Raw genomic sequence first — 20,467 nt, forward strand, 5'->3', positions numbered from 1 at the left:
AGCTTGGGCCTCCTATCTCCTGTTCCATGAAATCTATGTATGATTGCCTCAACTGCCCAAAGTCCTGTTATGTTCAAAGCTTTCCATGGTCACCCTCACATACTCAGGGTTTTACACTATCATGACTCTCTCTTACTCTAATTATTTCATCCAAGCATATACTGTATTTTGCCTTGAAGAATCACTTTGTTCACCTGTTACCACAGGCTTCACATTCCAGGAATTTAGAGGCTTTATAGGAGAGTTAAAAGTTCCAGGGAGGGGTCATAGCCTTCTTCCATTTTCCTGGCTTTTCTTTCCTCTTCTACTCTCTATCCTACCTCTCAGGAAAAAAGCCAGTTCCTCTTTGCCTTATAAATAGTGTTTTAGCAGGCTAAAATATACTTGATCTTACTTAATGGCCGAGACTACTACTGATTCCCATATTTGTTCTTCCCTTCTTCTATAGTAATAGTAGAATATTTGAGTACCAAGATAATATTACATTTTATTAGACTCCTGTGCAGCCAGGGATAATTATATGACTATCGCTCTGGCTAATGCAATGTAAGCAGAACTGATGTGTACATCTGTTCCCACCTCCCACCCCACCCCAAAGGAATGAACCTTCCCTTCTTTTCACTTTTCCCTGTGCCTTCTGTCTGGAGTGTGGATGTAGTGGTAATGAGTCATCTTGAACTAAGCAGACTAGGGCAACAGGAATACTAGCGCAATAAGATGGACTGACACGATAGAGTCCCTGTACCTGTCCTTGTGTGATTATGTCCTGAATGTTACATGGGAGAGAGGGAAACTTTTATCTCCTCCTTAATTTATTTATATTTTGGGTTTCTGTTTCTACAGCTGAGTCCATATCTTAATCCATGCAATGCCCTTCGCCCTTCACACCAAAGCGTTTCTTGAGAATGCTCTGCACTTTCTAAGAGGGACTCTGTTGAACCAAATTTTCTCCCCCTCTTCATATTTATGAAACTTTTGGGTTTTATGAATTTATGAAAATTTATGAAATTAGAAGGGGAAGATGAGCGATCCTTAAGCAGAGATGTGAGAATAAAGGGACTTCAGGTGGAGGAAAATTTTGTGAGGCAATATTTGGGAAAGTGCAAAGAATTTCTAGGGAATAAAAAACCATGCAATTTAAGTGGAACATAGGGGAATTCTGGAAAACAAAATCGTGAATGTGACTTGGGTGGGGTAGGGTCATTGAGGGGTGTATCAGTCTTTGCTGCTTTGTTGTGTAACAAAACACCCCAACTTTTGGTATCTTAAAACAGATTAAGTTCACTGTGGGTTGGTAATTGGGACTGGTAGCATTTGGTCAGTTCTGCTGTTTCATGTTTAGTCATGCAGCTGAAGTCAGCTAGAAAACCAACTGGGACTGGATGGCCTCATTCACATGTCTATGTTATAGGTTGATGGCTGGTGTGGCTCACTTCGAGACTCCATGTTGTCATTTCAGTTTTCTGGCTTGAGCTCGTTCACGTGGCAGCAATGTTCCAAGTGCAGCAAACAAGGTAAGACTAAATGCTCAAGCATTTTTTAAGCTTCTAGTTGTTTCACATTAGCAAGTCATTGACCAAGCACATATATGAGTTGGAAGAAAAGACTTCACCTCTTGGTAGGAAGAATTATAAATTATCAGGAGACAATATTTTGCAACCTGCTGGGTGCTTAGATACTAGCTAAGAAGTTTGAACATTTAATCAGTATACAGTGAGGAAGCAAGGGCAAAGACTTAGAGATCAATCTTACATGTAGCCCTAAACTATCTTTAAAAAATTTTAAGAACAGTTTTAGATTTATAGAAAAATGAGAAGATAGTACAGGGTCCTTATGTACCCTACACTCAGTATCCCTTGTTATTAACATCTTACATTAATGTGTTATATTTGTTACAAACAAGAGACCTATATTGATACAGTATTATTAGCTAAAATCCATACTTTATTTAGATTTATTAGTATTTACCTAATGTTCTTTTTCTGTTCCAGGATCCCATCAGGATACCATATTACATTTAGTTGTGTCTTAGAATCCTTTTGGTTGTGATATTTTCTCCTTTTCTTGTTTTTTTTTTTTTTTAATGACCTGAACTGTTTTGAGGCATACTGGTCAGAAATTATGTAGGATGACCTCCATTGGAATTTGATGTTTTTCTTAGTATTAGACTTAAGTATGGATTTTTGGAAGGAAGACCGCAGAGGCAAAGTGCCAGTTTCATCATATCAAAAATATATACTGTCCACATGACTTCTTGCTGTTAATGTGAAACTTGATCACTTGGTTGAGGTAGATTTTGTCAGATTTCTTCACTCTAAAGTTACCCTCCTGCCAACATACCTACCCCCACCTCCAACACACTCTTTGGAAGTCACTATGCTCAGCCCACACTTACAGAGTGGGGCGTTATTCTCCCCGTTCTTGAGAGTAGAGTACTTACATAAATTATTTGGAGATACTCTATATGGGAGATCTATTTCTTCTTTTCTATTTATGAATTTATTCAATGATTTATTTGTATCAGTAGGACTCATGGGCATTTATCATATATTTGGCTTTGGGCCTTTATCATATACTTTAGGTTATAATTCAATACTGCTTTTTATTTTGTTGGTGAAATTGTTCCAACTTTAGTAACTAGAAGCTATTTCAGTTGTCTCTTGTGCCCTATTGACATACCCTCATCAATCATAGGCTGATGTAGCCTAGAAAGCTAGGCTACACAAGTATAAGCAGCAGGTGGCTTAAGGCTTTGGAAAGCAAAAGGGGAAGTTGCATGAGGACAACTAAAGGGGTGGGAAGTAAGGAAAGGCTTAACCCTTTTTTCGTATGCATTGGAGAAAATAAGAATTATCTTGTTATAACAGATTTCATGGTTAAAGATATCAGGGAAAAGTCAGATATTGACTATGTTATTATAACAAAAAAATATTTTTAGGAAGGTTCGCTGATGCAGAGAGTTTTTACAATTGAACAGAGAATGATAGAATGCAATGGAAAGAACTAGTAAAGTGTTCAGAAGAGATAGAAGACTGTGGAAGAGAGGGAGAAAAGTGGAGATTTAGTTTCATGTAACAAAAGTGTACTTATAAGGTGTCACAGTACCTTAATAGTACCAGACTATAGGTTCGATAGTTAAATAAATGAATAAAAATATCTTTTGACAAATTAGTAACTAATAATTGCTTTCTCAAATAATTATTTGAGACAAAAATGAATGAAGAACATATGCTGCTTGTTTGAGCTGTCATTACTTGGATGAGCTGTTGACAAAAATGGAATTTTAAATTAGAACCACGATCTTGCAGAATGCATTCAGAAAATACTGGAAACACTGACACTTTAAATATTCATATGAGAAAGTCATGATGAAATTGAGTTTTTACAATATGTGAAAAAATATATAATGACATGTAGGCTATGTCATTCTACTTTCTTAGTTGCAGAGAAGGAAATATAATGGTTTTCTTTTTCTCCCACAAAACTCTTTACATTCTCCAAACATTTTGGTACCCATCCCTAATGTTGGGTTTTTATCTGGGGAGAATTGGAAGGTGGGAAGAATGTTCTGAAAAGCAGAGACAGATTTAAGTTGAAGAAAACACCCTTCTTTCTCATCTCTCACTCCCCAAGTCCCACCCACTGACATCCCCAGTCTCTCCCTATCAGTCCTAAGACCTGGATATGGACAACATAAGCCAAAGGTATCAAAGATCTCCATGTACTTGCTTTGATATATCAGAGACTGGATTTAAACTCAACTTTGAAAACAGAAACATCTGAAATTTTTTACATAATTTAAACTGACCCCAGATAATGTAAAAGAACTGTCTTCTGCAGGGAAAAATCTTTATAAATCTGGGCCAGAAGTTTGCATCTGTCATTTAATATTATCTTCTATTACCTACTAGTTACCTGTCCTTGGGCAAGTTAATTCACGCTAGAAAGTTTATTCATAAGGTTCCAAAGACTTAAATATAATCTATGTATATAGGGTTTTTCTCTCTAGTTTTATTTTTTACTGAAAACAGGATCAATTTCAAATTTAGAGAAAAGTTGCAAGTACAGTATAATTAACTTTTTGTAAACTATTTGAGAATAGGTTGTCGACATGATGCGCTGTTACCTATGAATACTTTTGTGTGTATTTTCTACAATGACATTTCCTACATAATCATAATCAATATATTACTACTACCTAATCTTCAGATCCTACTCAGATTTCACCTTTATAGAAAAAGAATCCCATCCAGAATCAAGTGTTGCATTTAGTTGTCATCTCTCTTTAGTCTCCTTCAATATGAAAGAGTTCCTTGGTCTTTCCTTGACTTTAATGACCTTGACAATAATGAAGATTACAGACCAATTATTTTATAAAATGTCCTATCATTTTTGTTTGTCTAATGTGTCCTTGTGACTAAATTTAGATTCTGTGCCTTTGTCAGAAATATAGAAAGTAATGCTAATTTTCTCTCACATCCTATGAGGTGGCACAAGATTTTGATACATCTCGTATTCATTTCCTTTCGCTGCTGTAACAAATTAACACAAATTTAGTGGATTTAAACCGCACAAATTTATCTTATACTTCTGGAGATCAGAAGCCTGAAATGGATTTGCTGGACTAAAATGAAGGTATTAGCAAGGCTGCATTACTTCTGCAGTCTCTAGGGGAGAATCTAGCTTCTCTATTTTAGTTTCTAGAGACTGCTTGCATTCCTCAGCTCATAGCCCTCTTCCAACTTCAAAACCAGTAATCATATCACTCTGAACTCTGCTTTCATTCTGTCTCCTTCTTTGATTTCTCCTGCCTCCCTTTTCCATTTTTTAAGGATCTTTGTAGTTACACTGGATCCACCTGGATAATCCAGGATACACCTCCATCTCAAAATCCTTAATCATGTCTACAAAGTCCCTTGTCCTATTGAAGGGAGAATATTACAGGTTTGGGAATTAGAGTGTAGACATCTTGTGCAGGGGGCATTATTTTACCTACCGTACTATATAGTATTTTATCTCTTAACTGGGGTGTTGACTATATAGGTATACATTTTTGGTAATGTTCACTGTAAGCACTTGACGAAGGTGGTGCTTGTCAGTTTTTTCCACCATAAAGTTACTTTTTCTCACTGTAATTAATAACTTTTCAGGGGGAGGACTGTAAATATCCAACTTTTCATCAATTCCTTTCTTCATGGATTTTATGGGTTATAAAATAAAATTTTGAATTTTTATTTCTTAAGTAAATAAGTAAATAAGCAAGCAAACAAACATCTTATTCCAGGCTCATCTTGTACTTTCCCTGTCCCTGCACCTTGGATCAGACATTTCTCTAAAAAGCTCTGGTTCCCTTTTAATGGAGAACAGTATTCAGAAATCAAGAATTGGGTACTAGGTGTGGTCATTACTATTGAACAGTTGCTTTTCCCTAGGCTTCTCAGTACACAGAAATTTATACATGTTTCCACAGAAAGACTCGTACAAGAATAGTTATGTAGCTTTATTCATAAAAATTCAAAGCTGGAAACAGCACAAATGTATACCAACAGAAGAGTGCATGAACATTGTGGCATATTCATACACTAGAATACTGCTTAGCAAAAATAAAAAAAAATAGAACTAATGATATATGCTATCACATGAATAAATCTCAAAAACATTGAGATGAAAGAATCTAGACACAGATAAGAATACTGTGTATGAATCCATTTATGTGAAGTTCAAAAACAGGCAAAACTAAGCTGTGACAATCAACCAGAACAGTGGCCGCCTATAAGGATCAGAATTAAGTAGAAGGAGATTCAAAGTAATTTGTTACCATTATAGAAATATTTTATCTCTTAACTGGGGTGTTGCCTATATAGTATACCTACTAAAATTTACGTATAAGACCTATACATTCCACTGTATGTTCATTTTAACTCAATTAAAAAAAATAAGTCGTGGGCTGATTCAGCTTGGCAGAGAGGATTTTATGCCTTGTCTTGCTTGCCCTTTCTTCCTGGCAACCATTATGTAACTTAGAGTATGGATGCCATGAAATAAGGATGACAGAATAAAAAGAATGTAAGTTTCTCATGACTTTGTAGGACAACATAGCATTCTTCAACTGTGTACCACCAGAATATGTGTGTGTGTGTGTGTGTGTGTGTGTGTGTGTGTGTGTGTGTGTGTGTGTGTGTGTGAGAGAGAGAGAGAGAGAGAGAGAGAGAGAGAGAGAGAGGAGAGAGAGAGAGAGAGAGAGAGAGAGGATAAGAGACAGAGGAGAGATTGCGATCCTAATGAATTTAAGCCATTATAATTGAACCTCAGTTTTAAAACAGCCCAAACCATTTCCCAAATGACACACTTCTCCTGATCTCTTTTTCTTCATCTTGTTTGGTTAGGAATATAGTCTTTCTAGACCAAAATGTACTATCAGTTCTGAAGTAGAATTAAGTAGTTATTTCACAAGACAGTAATTGCCTGTTCCTAAAGTGTGTTTTACAGAATATTAATGTTGTAAAAAAATTTCATCTTTAAATAAACTAGTCTTTCATGTATGACTAATTATAGATTATTTAGAATTATAAATTCCCACTAGGGGAATACATTGTACTCATTTCTCAAATATTGGTTACTGAAGCTTTTTTTCAGTGGTACATCAAGCTGAATTAGAATATAATTTTGGAAATGTCACCATAGGTCAAGGATGAAACTTGGAATGAAATCTTTACTATAAACAACTATTCTTATTGGGATTTACCATTTTCCCCACCTACCTCTCCTCACTTCAAGAGAGTATGTAATTTGCTTCAATTTGCTGTCATGTATTTTCTATCTTGGAAGAGCTATAGAAAACCTCTCTAAGACTGATAGTATTTGTTTTTTAAAGGCCTTTTAGTGCAGTGCACTCACATCTTTTGTCCTGCATGTTTTGCCCTTCCATTTAGTTCCTTATTCTTGAGAATCTGGGCCTCTGATCCTTCTCTTATGTCCAGGGCCTCTGTAAATACTATGCATGTACATGTCAAAACCCCAGCAGGCACCATTCATTTAGAGAGTGATATGAAAGATGCCCCTGGAATGTCCAATGGGGCAGCCCTAGACATACTCTGATTCTTGGTTCCTGCCTGCACCCTGACAGCCTCTATGTTCTAGGTTTCACTATTTACGAACTATGACTTCTTTCACTTTTCTAGTTTCTGACTCTTGGTTTTTGTATCCTTACTTTCATCCCATATATGTTTCTGAATTTCTGACATGTTGGTCTGGGCACTGACTATGGCTAAAATAAACTGGTATCCCATATCCAAGTACTAATGCTTCTCAGTTATCTCCTTTTCTCTTACAAATGTCCTTCTGCTTAATACAGTCTTTTGTCCAGATGACACTTTGTAGACACGTGAGAGAAGGCTAAAGATGGAGGAATGTTTGAAATTCAGGATTACTGTGTGTTGCAAATATTTGGGGATGAAGGTAAACTACTTTTCTTCTCAAGTAAGACTGTAGATTGTCTGTTAAGAATTAAATTTCAGAAGGATCACAGGGTAGCAAAATCTCCGAAGAGGAAGAATGGTTGCCCAGCAATTAACATTGAACTGTAACCTGACTGAATATATTTAGTAGTTAAAGAAAGAACATGTCAGTCAGATGGTGTGGAGGCTTCACTATCCGTGAAATTTCAGAAAAACAAAGATCACAGAGGCAAAAATTCTCTGGGCCTAGGACAGGAGACCTTGGCCCAGAAAGAGCATAGAACTGATACCAATCATTCTGAGGTTATAATAACAAGAAACTTTTTGATTATAATTTAACTTCCCATACAGTGTTCTTGTAGGTAAAGAAAGGTGAGCATAGCAGTGAATGGCAGTAAACACGTTCCTTTGCAAGTTAGTTACTTGAATTTGACTTTATATATCAATCTTTGTGAGCTGGATTAGTGGGATGCTGCATAGTGTATTGACAAATCAGGTTTATGAGCTTTCAAAGCTGACAAGCCTGTGAGGAATTTACCAAGATAATGCCACCCTGCTGGCAGCTGAATGAGTAGCTAGTCACTCTTCCCTAGTCATCTTTCCTCTAACTCTGCCTTGCATGTGAGCGCATTTTCTTCAGATTTCTAGTCTGTGTAACTCAGTTAATCAAGTGTGTCAATATCAATGGCATGCCACTATCCATGTACTTTCAGTTTCCTTCCTGCTTCCATTTTGGGATAAGCATATCAGCAGGAAACAGAGGGATATTATGACTACATATTAGATAAAAGAAAGAATTTCCTAACAGGTGTGCTTTGAAAGTTTTGTTTCTTTTTTAATTTTTATTTTAATGTTATTTTATTTATTTACTTATTTTAGGAAAAGAGTTCAGACACCAATTTGCCTGAAATAACTTTTGAGTTTTCTTTATTTTTTTCGTTTTGTTTCTGGAAAAAAGGAGCCGTGTGTGATGATCCCACTCTATTTTGTCTACATGGATCCTAAATTTCATTATTCTTCTTGATATTAAAAGTATTTCTATTAGCAAGGATCTCTGCCAGTTTGTGGCTCGGATTTTTTTCTCACAAAGTTAGGTAAGAAAGTAGGAAATTAATGTGTTTGTTCACTTAATCTAGGCAACCTCCCCTGTGTTTTGCTAAATTCTTGATTCTATATTCATAAGCAAAACCTAAGTTATTTCCTTTTATTCCAGCCTTTCTCCATGGAAATATCTGAATCAACACGCACAGCTGTTTTAATCATTGTGATATAGATTACCACACAATCTCTTCAGCATCATATCTGTACGGTTTGTTTGTAGATTGCCAAAATAATTAGCTTGGCTGTGTTGCCATACTATTCAGTGATATTTTATGACCATAATTAAATTGTTTAGGCTTCAGTTTCTCATAATCTAAGTGCAAAAGAGTATTTGATGGATTAACTCATTGATGATTATAGCATTATTTGAATTTTTGAAAGGATTGCATTCCAATTTATATGGGAGAATACACTGAGGTTTACTGTCAGAAATGAGTTAAATGAAATGAAACTCTTAAACATTAAGATGAGAGAAACAGATTCATGTGGGATGGCTGCAAGAACATATCACTTCTAATTTTGTTCATGTTGAGAAAGTTAAACTTTTCATGTTGAGTAACAGTCATTCAGTGGTAACAAAGTGTCACAAATTATTTTTTATGCTAGGATCAGGAAAGCTCACTAGGACAGAAAGTGGACCAAGCCTGCCCACTGGGCCTTTTTGGCCTGACCCCAGAGGCATGGAATTTCCTCTGGAAAGCTGTGTTAGCTCAGATGCCAAGCTGACTGTATTCTGATTCAGAGAACATCCAAGGTACCAGACTCAAGCGCTAATGTTGTGTAATGTTTCTCAAACCCCAGTAATTTACAAACAAATTCCTTTCGAGGAAATTAATTTCTATAAACCCCCAGTGATGACAAATAGTACTTTATAAATATAGCTATAAAACTAGATTTAAATTCCTTATGCATATAGATCTTGAACATTCATAACCTCAAAGTAAATTTATAAGTTAAATGTAAAAAATAAATAAAACTGATAAAGTTCAAATTAATAAGACAATGAGAAAGATGCTTCTTTTACTGAAAGTAAATTGTTATTTGCAACATAAATATGGTACTGACCCATATAGTGCTGGTTCTTTTGAATTTAGTATGCCTGTCATTTGATCACTCAGTTCTTCCCCTACTTGTCTCCATTAGAACCATCTTGCAGCTTCCATCTCTGCTGGTCTTGGTGAGCTACCTGATGGTGTGACCCCCCCCACTTTCATTCCTGAGGGGTCAGAGTTACTGGTAATAGTACTCTTCTCAGGCTAGGATTGCTACACTTCTCCATTTATAGTGACAACTGTTAGAGAAACCAGTTGGCACCCAACTGGATTCCCTAAATTTCACACTTACTCCTCTTTGCTGTGATTGTGTCATAGAGAGCCCTATGTCTCCTACTTATCATGGTCATTTACCTGTGATGAGATTATGACTCCATGTCGCTGGTCACTTGACACAAGAAGCCCCAAGAGCCTAGGTGGCATCTGTGGCTTTTAGTTCAATAAGATCCTTGCTGTGTTGCCTAGTAAGAGTGTGTTCCCTGCAGAACCCAGAGTTAAGAAGATGGAAAGCTACAAAGCCACCAATGTGTCTTTAAGAGTGATAGAAAGTGGGATCACTCCTGCTTCCACATTTTGATCTCTGAGTCAAAACATATATTGCATCTTAGAAAAACGTGCCTTATTCTTAGAGGATATTGCCTCCAAGCTTGTGCTTCTACTTGGCTGATGACTTTTGGGTGGTGAAACATGTGATATGGCCAGTGTATTCCATGTTCATGGGCCCACTCTCATGCTTCCTTTGCTGTAAAGTGGTTTCCCTAGTCAGGTGTTATGTTGTGTGAGATTGCATGCCTATGCATTAGGCATAGTGGTGCTAACTCAGTCCTCAAGGGCAAAAAAGAAAGAAAAAAAAATTCCATGCCTAAAAATTGGTGTCTATTCCTACGAGAAAGAAATGTTGGGCCTTTCAAGGTAGGAATCCAGTATTGTCCATTTGCTACCAAGTGCTATTTGCCAGCACTGGAGTGGTTGCTGATAAAGTCTGGCTAACATCACCAATTGGTTCATTCTGTCTAAGTTGTTTAGTGCTTATTCCATAGTTGGTGCTTTCTTGTGGGTGTTAATATGTGCTACAAAGATCTTCACTCTTTGTATTCACTCCTGTTTATTCAAATATGCTTTCTTGCACATCTTCTGGTACAAAAGATTTGGTTCACAGGAAGCAGATGCCGAGATGGAGTAGGAGTTTAAAAGGTTTATTGAGGAGTAACATCTGTGACTGAAAAGTGGAAGAAGCAGGATTGGGCAGAGAGAGCCATTAGACCGTGATGCAGAGTAAGCAAAGTCTCTGTCAGCCCAATGGATAGTTATGAAGCAAAGAATATCTGTTAGAGGAGACTTGCATTGTGTGGACATTGCTAAGCTTTGATTCGACTACTTTTGTCCATTATCTTTGCCTTGGGGACATCCCAAGAAGATATGACTTTATCTTGAAATCTGAGATGAACCCTGATGGAGCCAACAGTCAAAGGCTGTCAGCTTATCACATTCTTTGTGGCTAGATGATGAACCATTTTTTTTAAAGGGGATGGGGTCTGAATAGCGTTACTGTGTCTACCACAGTTAGGCAGTTGGATAACTGGGTCTGGGGCTCAGATACAAATTTGTGATCTATCTGCATGGCTAGGGCTGGTGCAATAGGGTGTGTTCTAACTACTGTGTGTATGTGAAATTTCCTAGGCAGGAAGTGAGGAATGAGATGAAGAGAGTGTCTAGGAATAATATTGAGGGGACTGCAGTATTAAATGGCCATGTAGAAGATATTAAGCCTGCAATGAAGACACAAGATGGAGTAGTTAGAAAGGTAGAGGATCACAGGAAAGTAGAGAGTCAAAAAATCCAAGAAAGAGTGTATAATTGCTCCAACTGTTGAAGGTCTTGAGAGATAAGTAATGTAATACAAGAATTGAAAAATACCAGTTTAATTTAGTGACATGGAGCTCATTGTTGATGATAATGATGGGGCAGAAGCCAAATTCCAGGGGTTTGTGAAATATGTGTGGAGGATGAGGAGGTGGAGAGAGGAAGCATGGTTAAATCTTTTGAGAAATATAGGTTTTAAAGATATATTATAATGATGTATTAAGAAAATAAAGTCCAAATATATTCATAAGTCTAAATAACCAGCCAAAAGTGTGATCAGGAATAGCAATTATACTGTTAGTGTTAAGGGAAACTCATTTATTTTATACTCTATTCTGTGTTATCTTAGTTACTTTGAAAATTATCTATCCTAGAAATTTAAATTTTAACTTGAGTATTTAACTAATGGATATAAATAAATGGGAAAGATAAATACATAAAATAGATGATAAAAAGAATAAAGAAAAAATCTTCAATTTCAGCAATTTGTATGTATCAGTAAATGTAACATTATCTGTATGTCGGCTTACCTTTTAGTAATAATAATTAATGAAATCAGACATTCCTGGAAATACAGACAAATCATTGTGTAGTTGTTAAATAGTTCAATATTAATTACATTAAATGAAAACATTTAGTACATTAGAACAATTAGTTCATTAGAAAGATTCTATCTGGGTAAGACAAATGACTAAAAAAGAGACCACATATAATGAATGAGGAAGTGAATGAGTAGGATATATTTTTGTTGGCCTTATCTTGTACTTTAGTTTTTTGAAAAAATGGTAAGAAATAATTTCAGATCCCTTAGAGTATAATATAAGGAATGATTTATCATTACAATGATTGAGCAATGTCCAGCTGCTGAAATGGCAGTCTTCAATAAAAACAGCATAATCTCAGGAAAAATATTTAATAAGAATTTTTTGATCAACTATTATGAGAGAAACATTATTCTAGCTCTTAGGCCTATAATAAAAAACAGTATGACTTTATAAGCCATCATCATTCATCATTTCTAGTATAAGCTTGGATTCATTTGTTATAATCAACTTTGTTGCCACATTTCATTTTGGGTCCATGATATTTGCTTGGGACACAGGTACACTATTTAGCTTTACTTGTTTAGGAGAGACATTCTTGCCTGACACACTGGGACTGGTAGGTGGTTAGCTAATCAACCATGTGGCTAAAACCTTGAATCTTACAAATTTTTTCTCTTTCGCTTTTTTTCAGAGAATCTTTAAAAATTAATATTTTAAATATGTAATTCAAACTTATAACAATATAACGATGTATATTTATTTGCCAGATTTTTGGAATAGAGTCATGGCGTTTCTTTTTTTTTTTTGCACATGGGTCTCATGATTAGAATTTTGTAAACTTTTTCAGGCATACATGATATAGACATATAAGAATCATCACTTATGCCTCTCAGTTTTGTTTCCTTAAAATAGCATAGAAAGCTTAAACCACTTGTGAAATGACTTGAGAGAAAGCTTTTATGTTATTAAAATTTTGTTGCCTATATTTTAAGGTGCTTGTCTTTTATGTTATTAAAATTTTGTTGCCTATATTTTGGGGTGCCTAATTTAATGACAATAGTTCTTAGACATTCACCTTCATTGAGTCACTAAAGTGAATGAGACAGTATGATTCAATTCTATTACTTAGCATTTCTGAAACATTTAACTTAATTTTTATTGAAATGACTTTGCTTTTTCACTTATATTCCATTGATTTTTGTGATATATATTTGAATTATATATTTACAATAGTAAGCCCAACTAGAATATACAGGTTTGAGTAAACCCAACTGACTTGATGACAACATAATTCAACTGTCGAGAATAGAAGTGCGGGACACAGAGGAAAAGAATACTGACCATGATTGTGAAGTGTGACAAGAGCCTTTGTGGGTACATTTTACAGAAGAAATAGAGAGCATTAGTTTCTTAACAGGGCAGTTAAGTGGATGATGGTTGAAAGATATTACTACAAGGGTCTATTGGACAGATTCATCATATAGCTATGGTATTATGGTCTTGAAACTTTGTTATGTAATATTTTCAATGGAAAAGTTGAGGAGGATCCCCAGGCATAGTTTTATCAGAGCTCTTCACTCATCAGTGATTCTCTTGGCTTTTCCTTCCTCCATGTCTTGGTGTAATCCTCAGGCTGACTTCCTTTATGATAGCAAAACAGCTGCTGTTCTAGGCCTCATGTCCACATACCTCACCAACTAGAAGGATCGAGTATCTCTTCAAGTTGCTTCAGCAGAAGAACAAGAATGCCCTCTTCCTAAAAGTCACCAGCACATATCTCTTATTTCATCCACCAGAATTGGATTGCATGCCCTTCCCTGAGTTAATTACTATGATCAGGTGTTGGGGTGTGCTATTTGGATTAAACCCATCTGTGTATATCCACAAAACACACAGGATGAATAGAAGAAGAAGGATATTGAGATGAACACTTTGGTACTATAAAAGGAGGAAGAAAAGTGTACAGCTGAAATTTACTGGGTTTCGTTAACGATTATCACCATAAAAAATAAATTAATTAAAAAAAAAGGAGGAAGAAAGAAGATATGTCCACTATAGGATGCAAACCAAGTCTATAAGTCCTTTAACATGTTGATTTATTTAATCAAATATTATCTTTGAAATTATAGGTATTTTTTATAGTAGTGGAAACTTATCTAAGATATTTTTCCTTTTATTACTATTATTGATGTAAGGTAGCATTTGTAGTGTAATGGAGATAAATATGTATATTGCATTGAATGGTGGGAAAGTGTTATTTCATTTAGTGTCTCAGAGAAGAGCATGGCTTAGTGGCTAAGAACATGGGCTCCAGAGACTCTGGATTCATATTTAGAAACATGTACTGCTGTAACATGTACTAGCTCAGTGACTTTAGACAAGTTTCGTAATCTGAGACCTTGGTTTCTTCATCTATAAAATATAAAGCATCATATAGTTATGGGGATTAAATAAAATAATTCATGTAAAACATAGTACAGTTTCTGGTTATACTTAATAAATGTTAGCTTTTATCGTTAGGATCTGATCAGAATGAGTTGCACTCATTACCATCTCACTACCTAAAGGGCTTCTGGAGCTCTTGAATCAAACTTTGTGCTACAGCTTTGAAGGAAGTTTATATAATTTGAAAAGCAATCCTGTATATTTCTCTAAGTGAAATGATAAATTTACCAGTTGTTTTTATTTCTTACAATATAAATAAGAATGATAGGAACTATACATAAAACAGTATAATGTTGAGTTAAACTGGGCAGGGGAGAGTAGACACTATGTGATTCCATTTAGATAAAGTCAGAATAAGCAGAACCAATGTATGGTGTTAGAAGACTGGATATTGATTAGTGTTGGTGGGTAAAGGTTAAGTATCTGGAAGGGGCATAAGAGGAGACTTCTGGTCTGGTAGGTCGTGTTCTGTACCTTGATTTGGATGCTGGTTACAAAGTATATTTACCTAATGAAGTTTATTTAGTAGTATATTTATGATTTGTCTTCTTTTCTTTATTTGTCATACTTACCCAAAGGTTAAAAGTGAACATGCTTGACTTTCTTTGGGTCAAAAGATTTAGATCCTTAAGTTTTGTTCAAAGTGCAAGTTATACAGAGATAAACCAATAGAAACCTATTTCTTTGGAGGAAATATGGCCTTACAAGGACAGTCTCTCCCATGATTCCTTGGTATGAAGATCTGGCCACTGAGGAGGGTAATTCATGTAGGAGAACAGACACATCCTGGGAGAGTAGAGATTGAAATAACAAACCCTTCTTTTTTGAGGTCCAATGTTATTAGAATCTCTTTAATGGGTCGTGTTGGTCCTAATGGAAGGCAGTTGTCAGAATGTCCTTAAAGTTCCCAAAAGGGTTACTAAACATTAAGGAGGGAGGAAATGGTTTGATAATTGAGGCTTGGAGGTTATGAATGTAGAGCTGGGTACATCACACATCTGTGGTGTGTGGGCCATGCTGACCTAAGCCAGTCTAGGTATCCCATCTTTATGGCCATAGTGATTGTTTCATACATGGGTACAAAACTGGATCAGCACAATATTTAAGGTGACGCTCGCAGAGCTGTCTTGTTAAAGGAGAGGTAAAGAAAAAAATTCAGTTGTGGAGAATGGCAGAGGGGACATTTCTTTTGTCCTAGCTGTTGAGGTATAAGAAGTAAAGTGGGTTTTGTTGTAGCCATATTACTGCAATCAGCAGAGCAACTCTGAAGCTTCCCAGGAAGGCTAGTACACACTCCTTGAGGATTAAGCTTATATCGTGCAAAGGAGAGTGGAGAGGTGGAGAGTAACTGAGTCTTTGATGACATAGGTTCCTTTGTTGTTAAAGCCAGTCTGAGTCAGTTTTTCTCTCACATAGAATGATTGTTAATATATTCAACAATTTAATTATTTTGAAGAATGCATGTAATTTAGTTTTACCTGATTTCACCTGTGTATAAATGTTGGCTTGGGAAGGAGCAACATAAAATGACTGGTCTGAGTTCCTTAACCCTAATGAGCAGTTCTGCTTTCATCTTTCCCTGATTTGTACATCTTCCTCCCACTTAATTTTGAAGGATTTCCTAAGATTATTGTATCATTACATCTAATTTATTCTCATATGAGTTCTACTACACTTCCTCTGTATAGCGACCAAGGCAGAAATTTGGTCAATAAAATGCTTGTTGAATAATGATTATTTATTTTTAAAGTAGATTAGACCTTGAGTTTTCTTTTTAATTACAGAAGAAATGACTTCTTGTAATGATTTCTTAAGTATCCATAACTTGGAAATCTGTCATCCCTAGATTCTAACTATATCGACAGAGACCATGAGAGAGCATTTTTGCTGAGAAACATGGAAGTCATTAACAGTGTGGCTTGTCTCCATTTTTGGTCCACATTCTCATACCCCCCTCATTCTATTCCAGTATGTTCATGTTTTCCCAGAGTAGCTGTGGAATCATGTAACTAGCTTCCAATCAGCAGTGCTGACACAGCCATTTGCATTAAGTACAGAAAAACCGATCAACTTATTTTAAAGAAAACATTCTAAAGGACTCAGGTCTGCTTCCTAATGCCAGGAAGAGTCTACTCTGTTTATTAATACTATGCTTCTGTTATAACATGTAATGGCTACTGAAAACGGTCCCCACAGTGCTTCTAAGAACACATACTCCCAGACATAGTAAACACCTTGTTGGTCCAGATTTCTGCATGGAGTAGCTGTCATGAGGTCAAAGGAGCTGGAACCAGAAGGGTCAGAAAAAGTCTCTAAAATAACATATTTTAAGGTGAAAAGTAATTGATGGCCAGGTAGGTGGTATATGGGGGCGACATTGGGTTGCCACCCAAGGAACTTTAAAATAAAGGAAATGAGATTTTCCTTTGTGATTTAATCTGTAAAATGAATATACATTGAATGAGTCAGATATATAAAATACCATCCGGGAAGACAGAAAGACTCACAAATAAAAGGAAGACATGTTGGTTACCTAATCGGTAATGTGTGTCTGTGTATGTATCTTTGTGAGTATTTACATGGATAAAGTGAGTCAATCTAATTTTTTTCATCTGAAAAATGCAAATAATAATAGTACCTATTTCACAGTTTCGAAGATTAAAATGGAATGAAGCATGTCAAGCATTTAGTGCAGTGCCTGCTGCTTTTAATGAAAGCTTAGAGAAGGCAGAGAAGGAAGAAGCAGGGACAAGAGCACACAAACAATCCAATTGCCTTCTTTTCTTCTCTGAGATCTTCCCAGGAACGCTCCAAGTGCTTCATATGTTTTAACTCCCTTAACCTCACAACAATTACTTTTAAATACCTTTAAGGAAGGTACTCTTACTCCATTTCACAAATAAGAAACTATCACCAAGAAGTTACTTAAGCACAACTTCACCAAGGTTACAGCGTTGGCAACTGGAAAAGTGCTAGAAGCAGAATGGACCTCAGTCTGTGCTGTTGGCATCTATGGAGTGTGAGTGTACCCAGAGCTCACTTTGAGGATCCGATAGTTTATAGGAGGTTCTTTCTTTTTGCCCAGAGGCTTTCTTATCCAAGTTTAGTCATCTCAGAGTCCTTAGTTTGGGCTGCTTATATAATCAAATAAGTTTGCATAAGTATAGATTTATAGGAGGCATTCTTTAATGTTTTTCAACTGCTTTCAGGAATCTGGTTATTGGAATCTGGTTAATACTCTTAAGAATTGTTTAGATTTTCTTGCTTCTTTGTATGCCTAGTAATTTTAGATTTTATCCTATAAAAATCCTCTGGATATTGTTGATTTGTTGTTGCTGTTTTAGCAGGCAGTCGGCCTGGTTAGGTTTAGACTACAAATCCTGACTATCTTCTGTGGGCAGTGGTTTAGTTTTTGAAGTCTATATTAGTATTTGGATCCCATCCCATGTGTGTCCCACTGGATGCCAGTCTGGGATCTGGGTGGAGGTCTATCCTGTAGTTCAGTTCTAAAGCCTTTACTATGCTGTTTTAGGTCTCTTTTGTACATGCATATCTCAGGGGTGAACCTAAGACTTGTGTGAGTTCATTCAGGGGTACGCACATTGAAAGATTCTCCTTCAGTTCCCTCTGCTGTGACTTCTCCAGCTTCCAAGGATCTTTTATCCCAGTCCTCTGACTAGAAAACTGCAGTTTCTCTTAGAGTTTTAGTTTCCCCATACTATTGTGTACTACCCATAACTGGGGCACAGGGACAAGGCACAAAAGAGAGAAATAAATATTCTGGATTTCTCCCATGCTTTTTGGGGCGGGGAGCAGGCCCTTTCTTGAGTTTTCAAGCTGGAGATAAGGGCTTCCTCTGAGTTTTAGGAACCCATAGGACCATAACTATCACTGCCCTCCCACTGGGGTTTGCTTTGGGGAAGGCTGGGATAGAGAACAAACAAACAAATTTCTCCCATGCTATCAGGGATGCTGCTACCCTGTCCTCTGATCAGAAAGAGTATTTCTCCTGAAAGTTTTCATGCCCATACCTGCTGCATAGTCCAAGGATTTAGGCCATCCTCAAGTCCAAGCTGGGAGCTGCTCAGCAGGTTGTTCTTTGACTTTTGATTTCCTCCCGCAATATGCCTGCCCTTATTTATATTCAGAGTCCTTAGATATTGCTTTTTGTATTCTGTTGCAGGAGTTTTTAGTTGTAATCACCAGGAGAGTTAGCCCACTATATACCATCTTAAATAGAATCAGAAATTCCTTAATTATCTCCTAAACTGAGATATCCCATTCCTGTGTGAGCTGATGAATTCAATGTGCATTGTTATATAAGGAGCCTTAATCTACTAGAGTTATTTATTTATTGATTCAATTATTCACTAAATATGTGTTAGAATACATATATACATGTATATCCATACATATGCCAATTTCTACCCAGATTTCTCATAGTCTTGTACAGAAAACAGATAAACCAGTAATTACAGTACAGAATACGTGCTATAGTGGAGTTTAGATTTTTTTCTTTTACAAACTCCAGGTAGGGAACTTTCTTAAAGGCTAAGCTCTTTGGAACAGATTCTCCCTGATTTTTCTTTTCTTTTGATAATTCCCCATTTTCCTCTCTGATTTTTTAAAGTATAGTCCAGAACAGTTGGTTCTAAGGTACAACTAAATGTTTCTATTAGACAATGAAATTACAGTGCATGTATTTTGAGCAAAATTGAAAGTAAATTTTCGCTTTACTGGGTTACTTTACTGGGTCCATCGTTTCCAATCTTCTCTGCCATCCTTATCTCTTTATCTCTAGACCTTGTCTCTTGCCTAAGAATTGATCCACTGAATTGCACAATTCACGAATATGTTCGTCCAACCATTGAACCAATGCTAAGCTCTAGCTGTGAATTCTATTTTAGCTTCTCTTCAGGACTTTATTTATTTATTTATTTATTTATTTATTTATTTATTTATTTATTTATTTAATGTCTACAGCACCTGGTATTCCTAGATGGTCTCCCATCCAAGTACTAACTAGGCCTGACCCTGCTTAGCTTCTGAGATCAGACGAGATCAGGCATGTTCAGGATGGCATGGCTATAGACTGTCTTCAGGACTTTAAACCATTTTTGTTTTGGCTTTCTAGCACTGCTTAACAAATTATCCCTAAAATTTAGTTGCTAAAAATAACAAACGTTTATTATCTCACATTTTCTGAGAATGAGAGATGCTAGATGCCTCTGGTTTTGAGTCTCTCTTGACGTTGCAGTTAAGCTTTCAGATGGAGCAGCAGTCTCATCTGAGGCTTGACTGTGGAAGGATACACTTCCGAGTTCACTCACATGGTGCTTGGCAGGATTCAGTTCATTTTAGGATGTTGGACTGAGAACTTTCATTCTTTGCTGGCTATTGGTTGGTTCCTTGCTACATATCTCTAGTTCCTTGCTATATATCTCCAGAAGGCTGGTCTTAACATGACAGCTGACTTCTCTCAGAGTGGGTGTGTGAGAGAGTGAGAGAGAATATACAAGATAGAAGCCAGTATTTATGTAACATAATCTCAGATGATAAGCTATCACTTTTGTCATATTCTGTTTGTTAAAAGCAAGTCACTAATCCAGCTCACACTCAAGGAAAGGGATAACAAACCTTGACTGCCTGGATCAGTGCATTTCTTACTTGCTATGAACATGTTGTCTCCGTCCTAAGTCATGGGCTATTATAGCCTTTGCATGCTGGCTCAAAGCATCTAAAATTCCACAGTATTTATCTATATCATTTTATTTTGTTTATTCATTTTGGCTTTGACCTACTTCTTTTCTAATAGATTGGATTTAATCAAAATAGACCTCACTCTTAAAATATTCTGAGGAACGTCATAGTATACATTTATATGTTAATAAAAATAACCATCTTCCTAAAGAAGTCTCTACCGTCTTTCAAAAAGTATGTGAAATATTTAAGACTCCATATTTTTATTTAATATGCCTTGTCTGCCTCTTGTTTGGTTTTTGCT

The 20,467-nt window shown here is 36.2% G+C and overlaps 1 protein-coding gene and 1 pseudogene across 1 annotated transcript in view; one reads left to right on the top strand and one right to left on the bottom strand.

The window, feature by feature from the left end:
- The window catches only part of ELAPOR2 (endosome-lysosome associated apoptosis and autophagy regulator family member 2), a 299,011-nt gene that overhangs the window by 77,510 nt on the left and 201,034 nt on the right, over positions 1-20,467 (top strand). The window contains exon 3 of the mRNA XM_039878221.1: positions 1,412-1,514. The gene's annotated coding sequence lies outside the window, so the exon portion shown is untranslated. The remainder of the gene's footprint in view (positions 1-1,411; positions 1,515-20,467) is intronic.
- Positions 19,438-19,556, bottom strand: LOC120615297 (uncharacterized; annotated as a pseudogene).

Source organism: Pteropus medius, unplaced genomic scaffold (genome assembly GCF_902729225.1).
Source record: "Pteropus medius unplaced genomic scaffold, Ma_sr-lr_union100, whole genome shotgun sequence".
NCBI lineage: Eukaryota > Metazoa > Chordata > Mammalia > Chiroptera > Pteropodidae > Pteropus > Pteropus medius.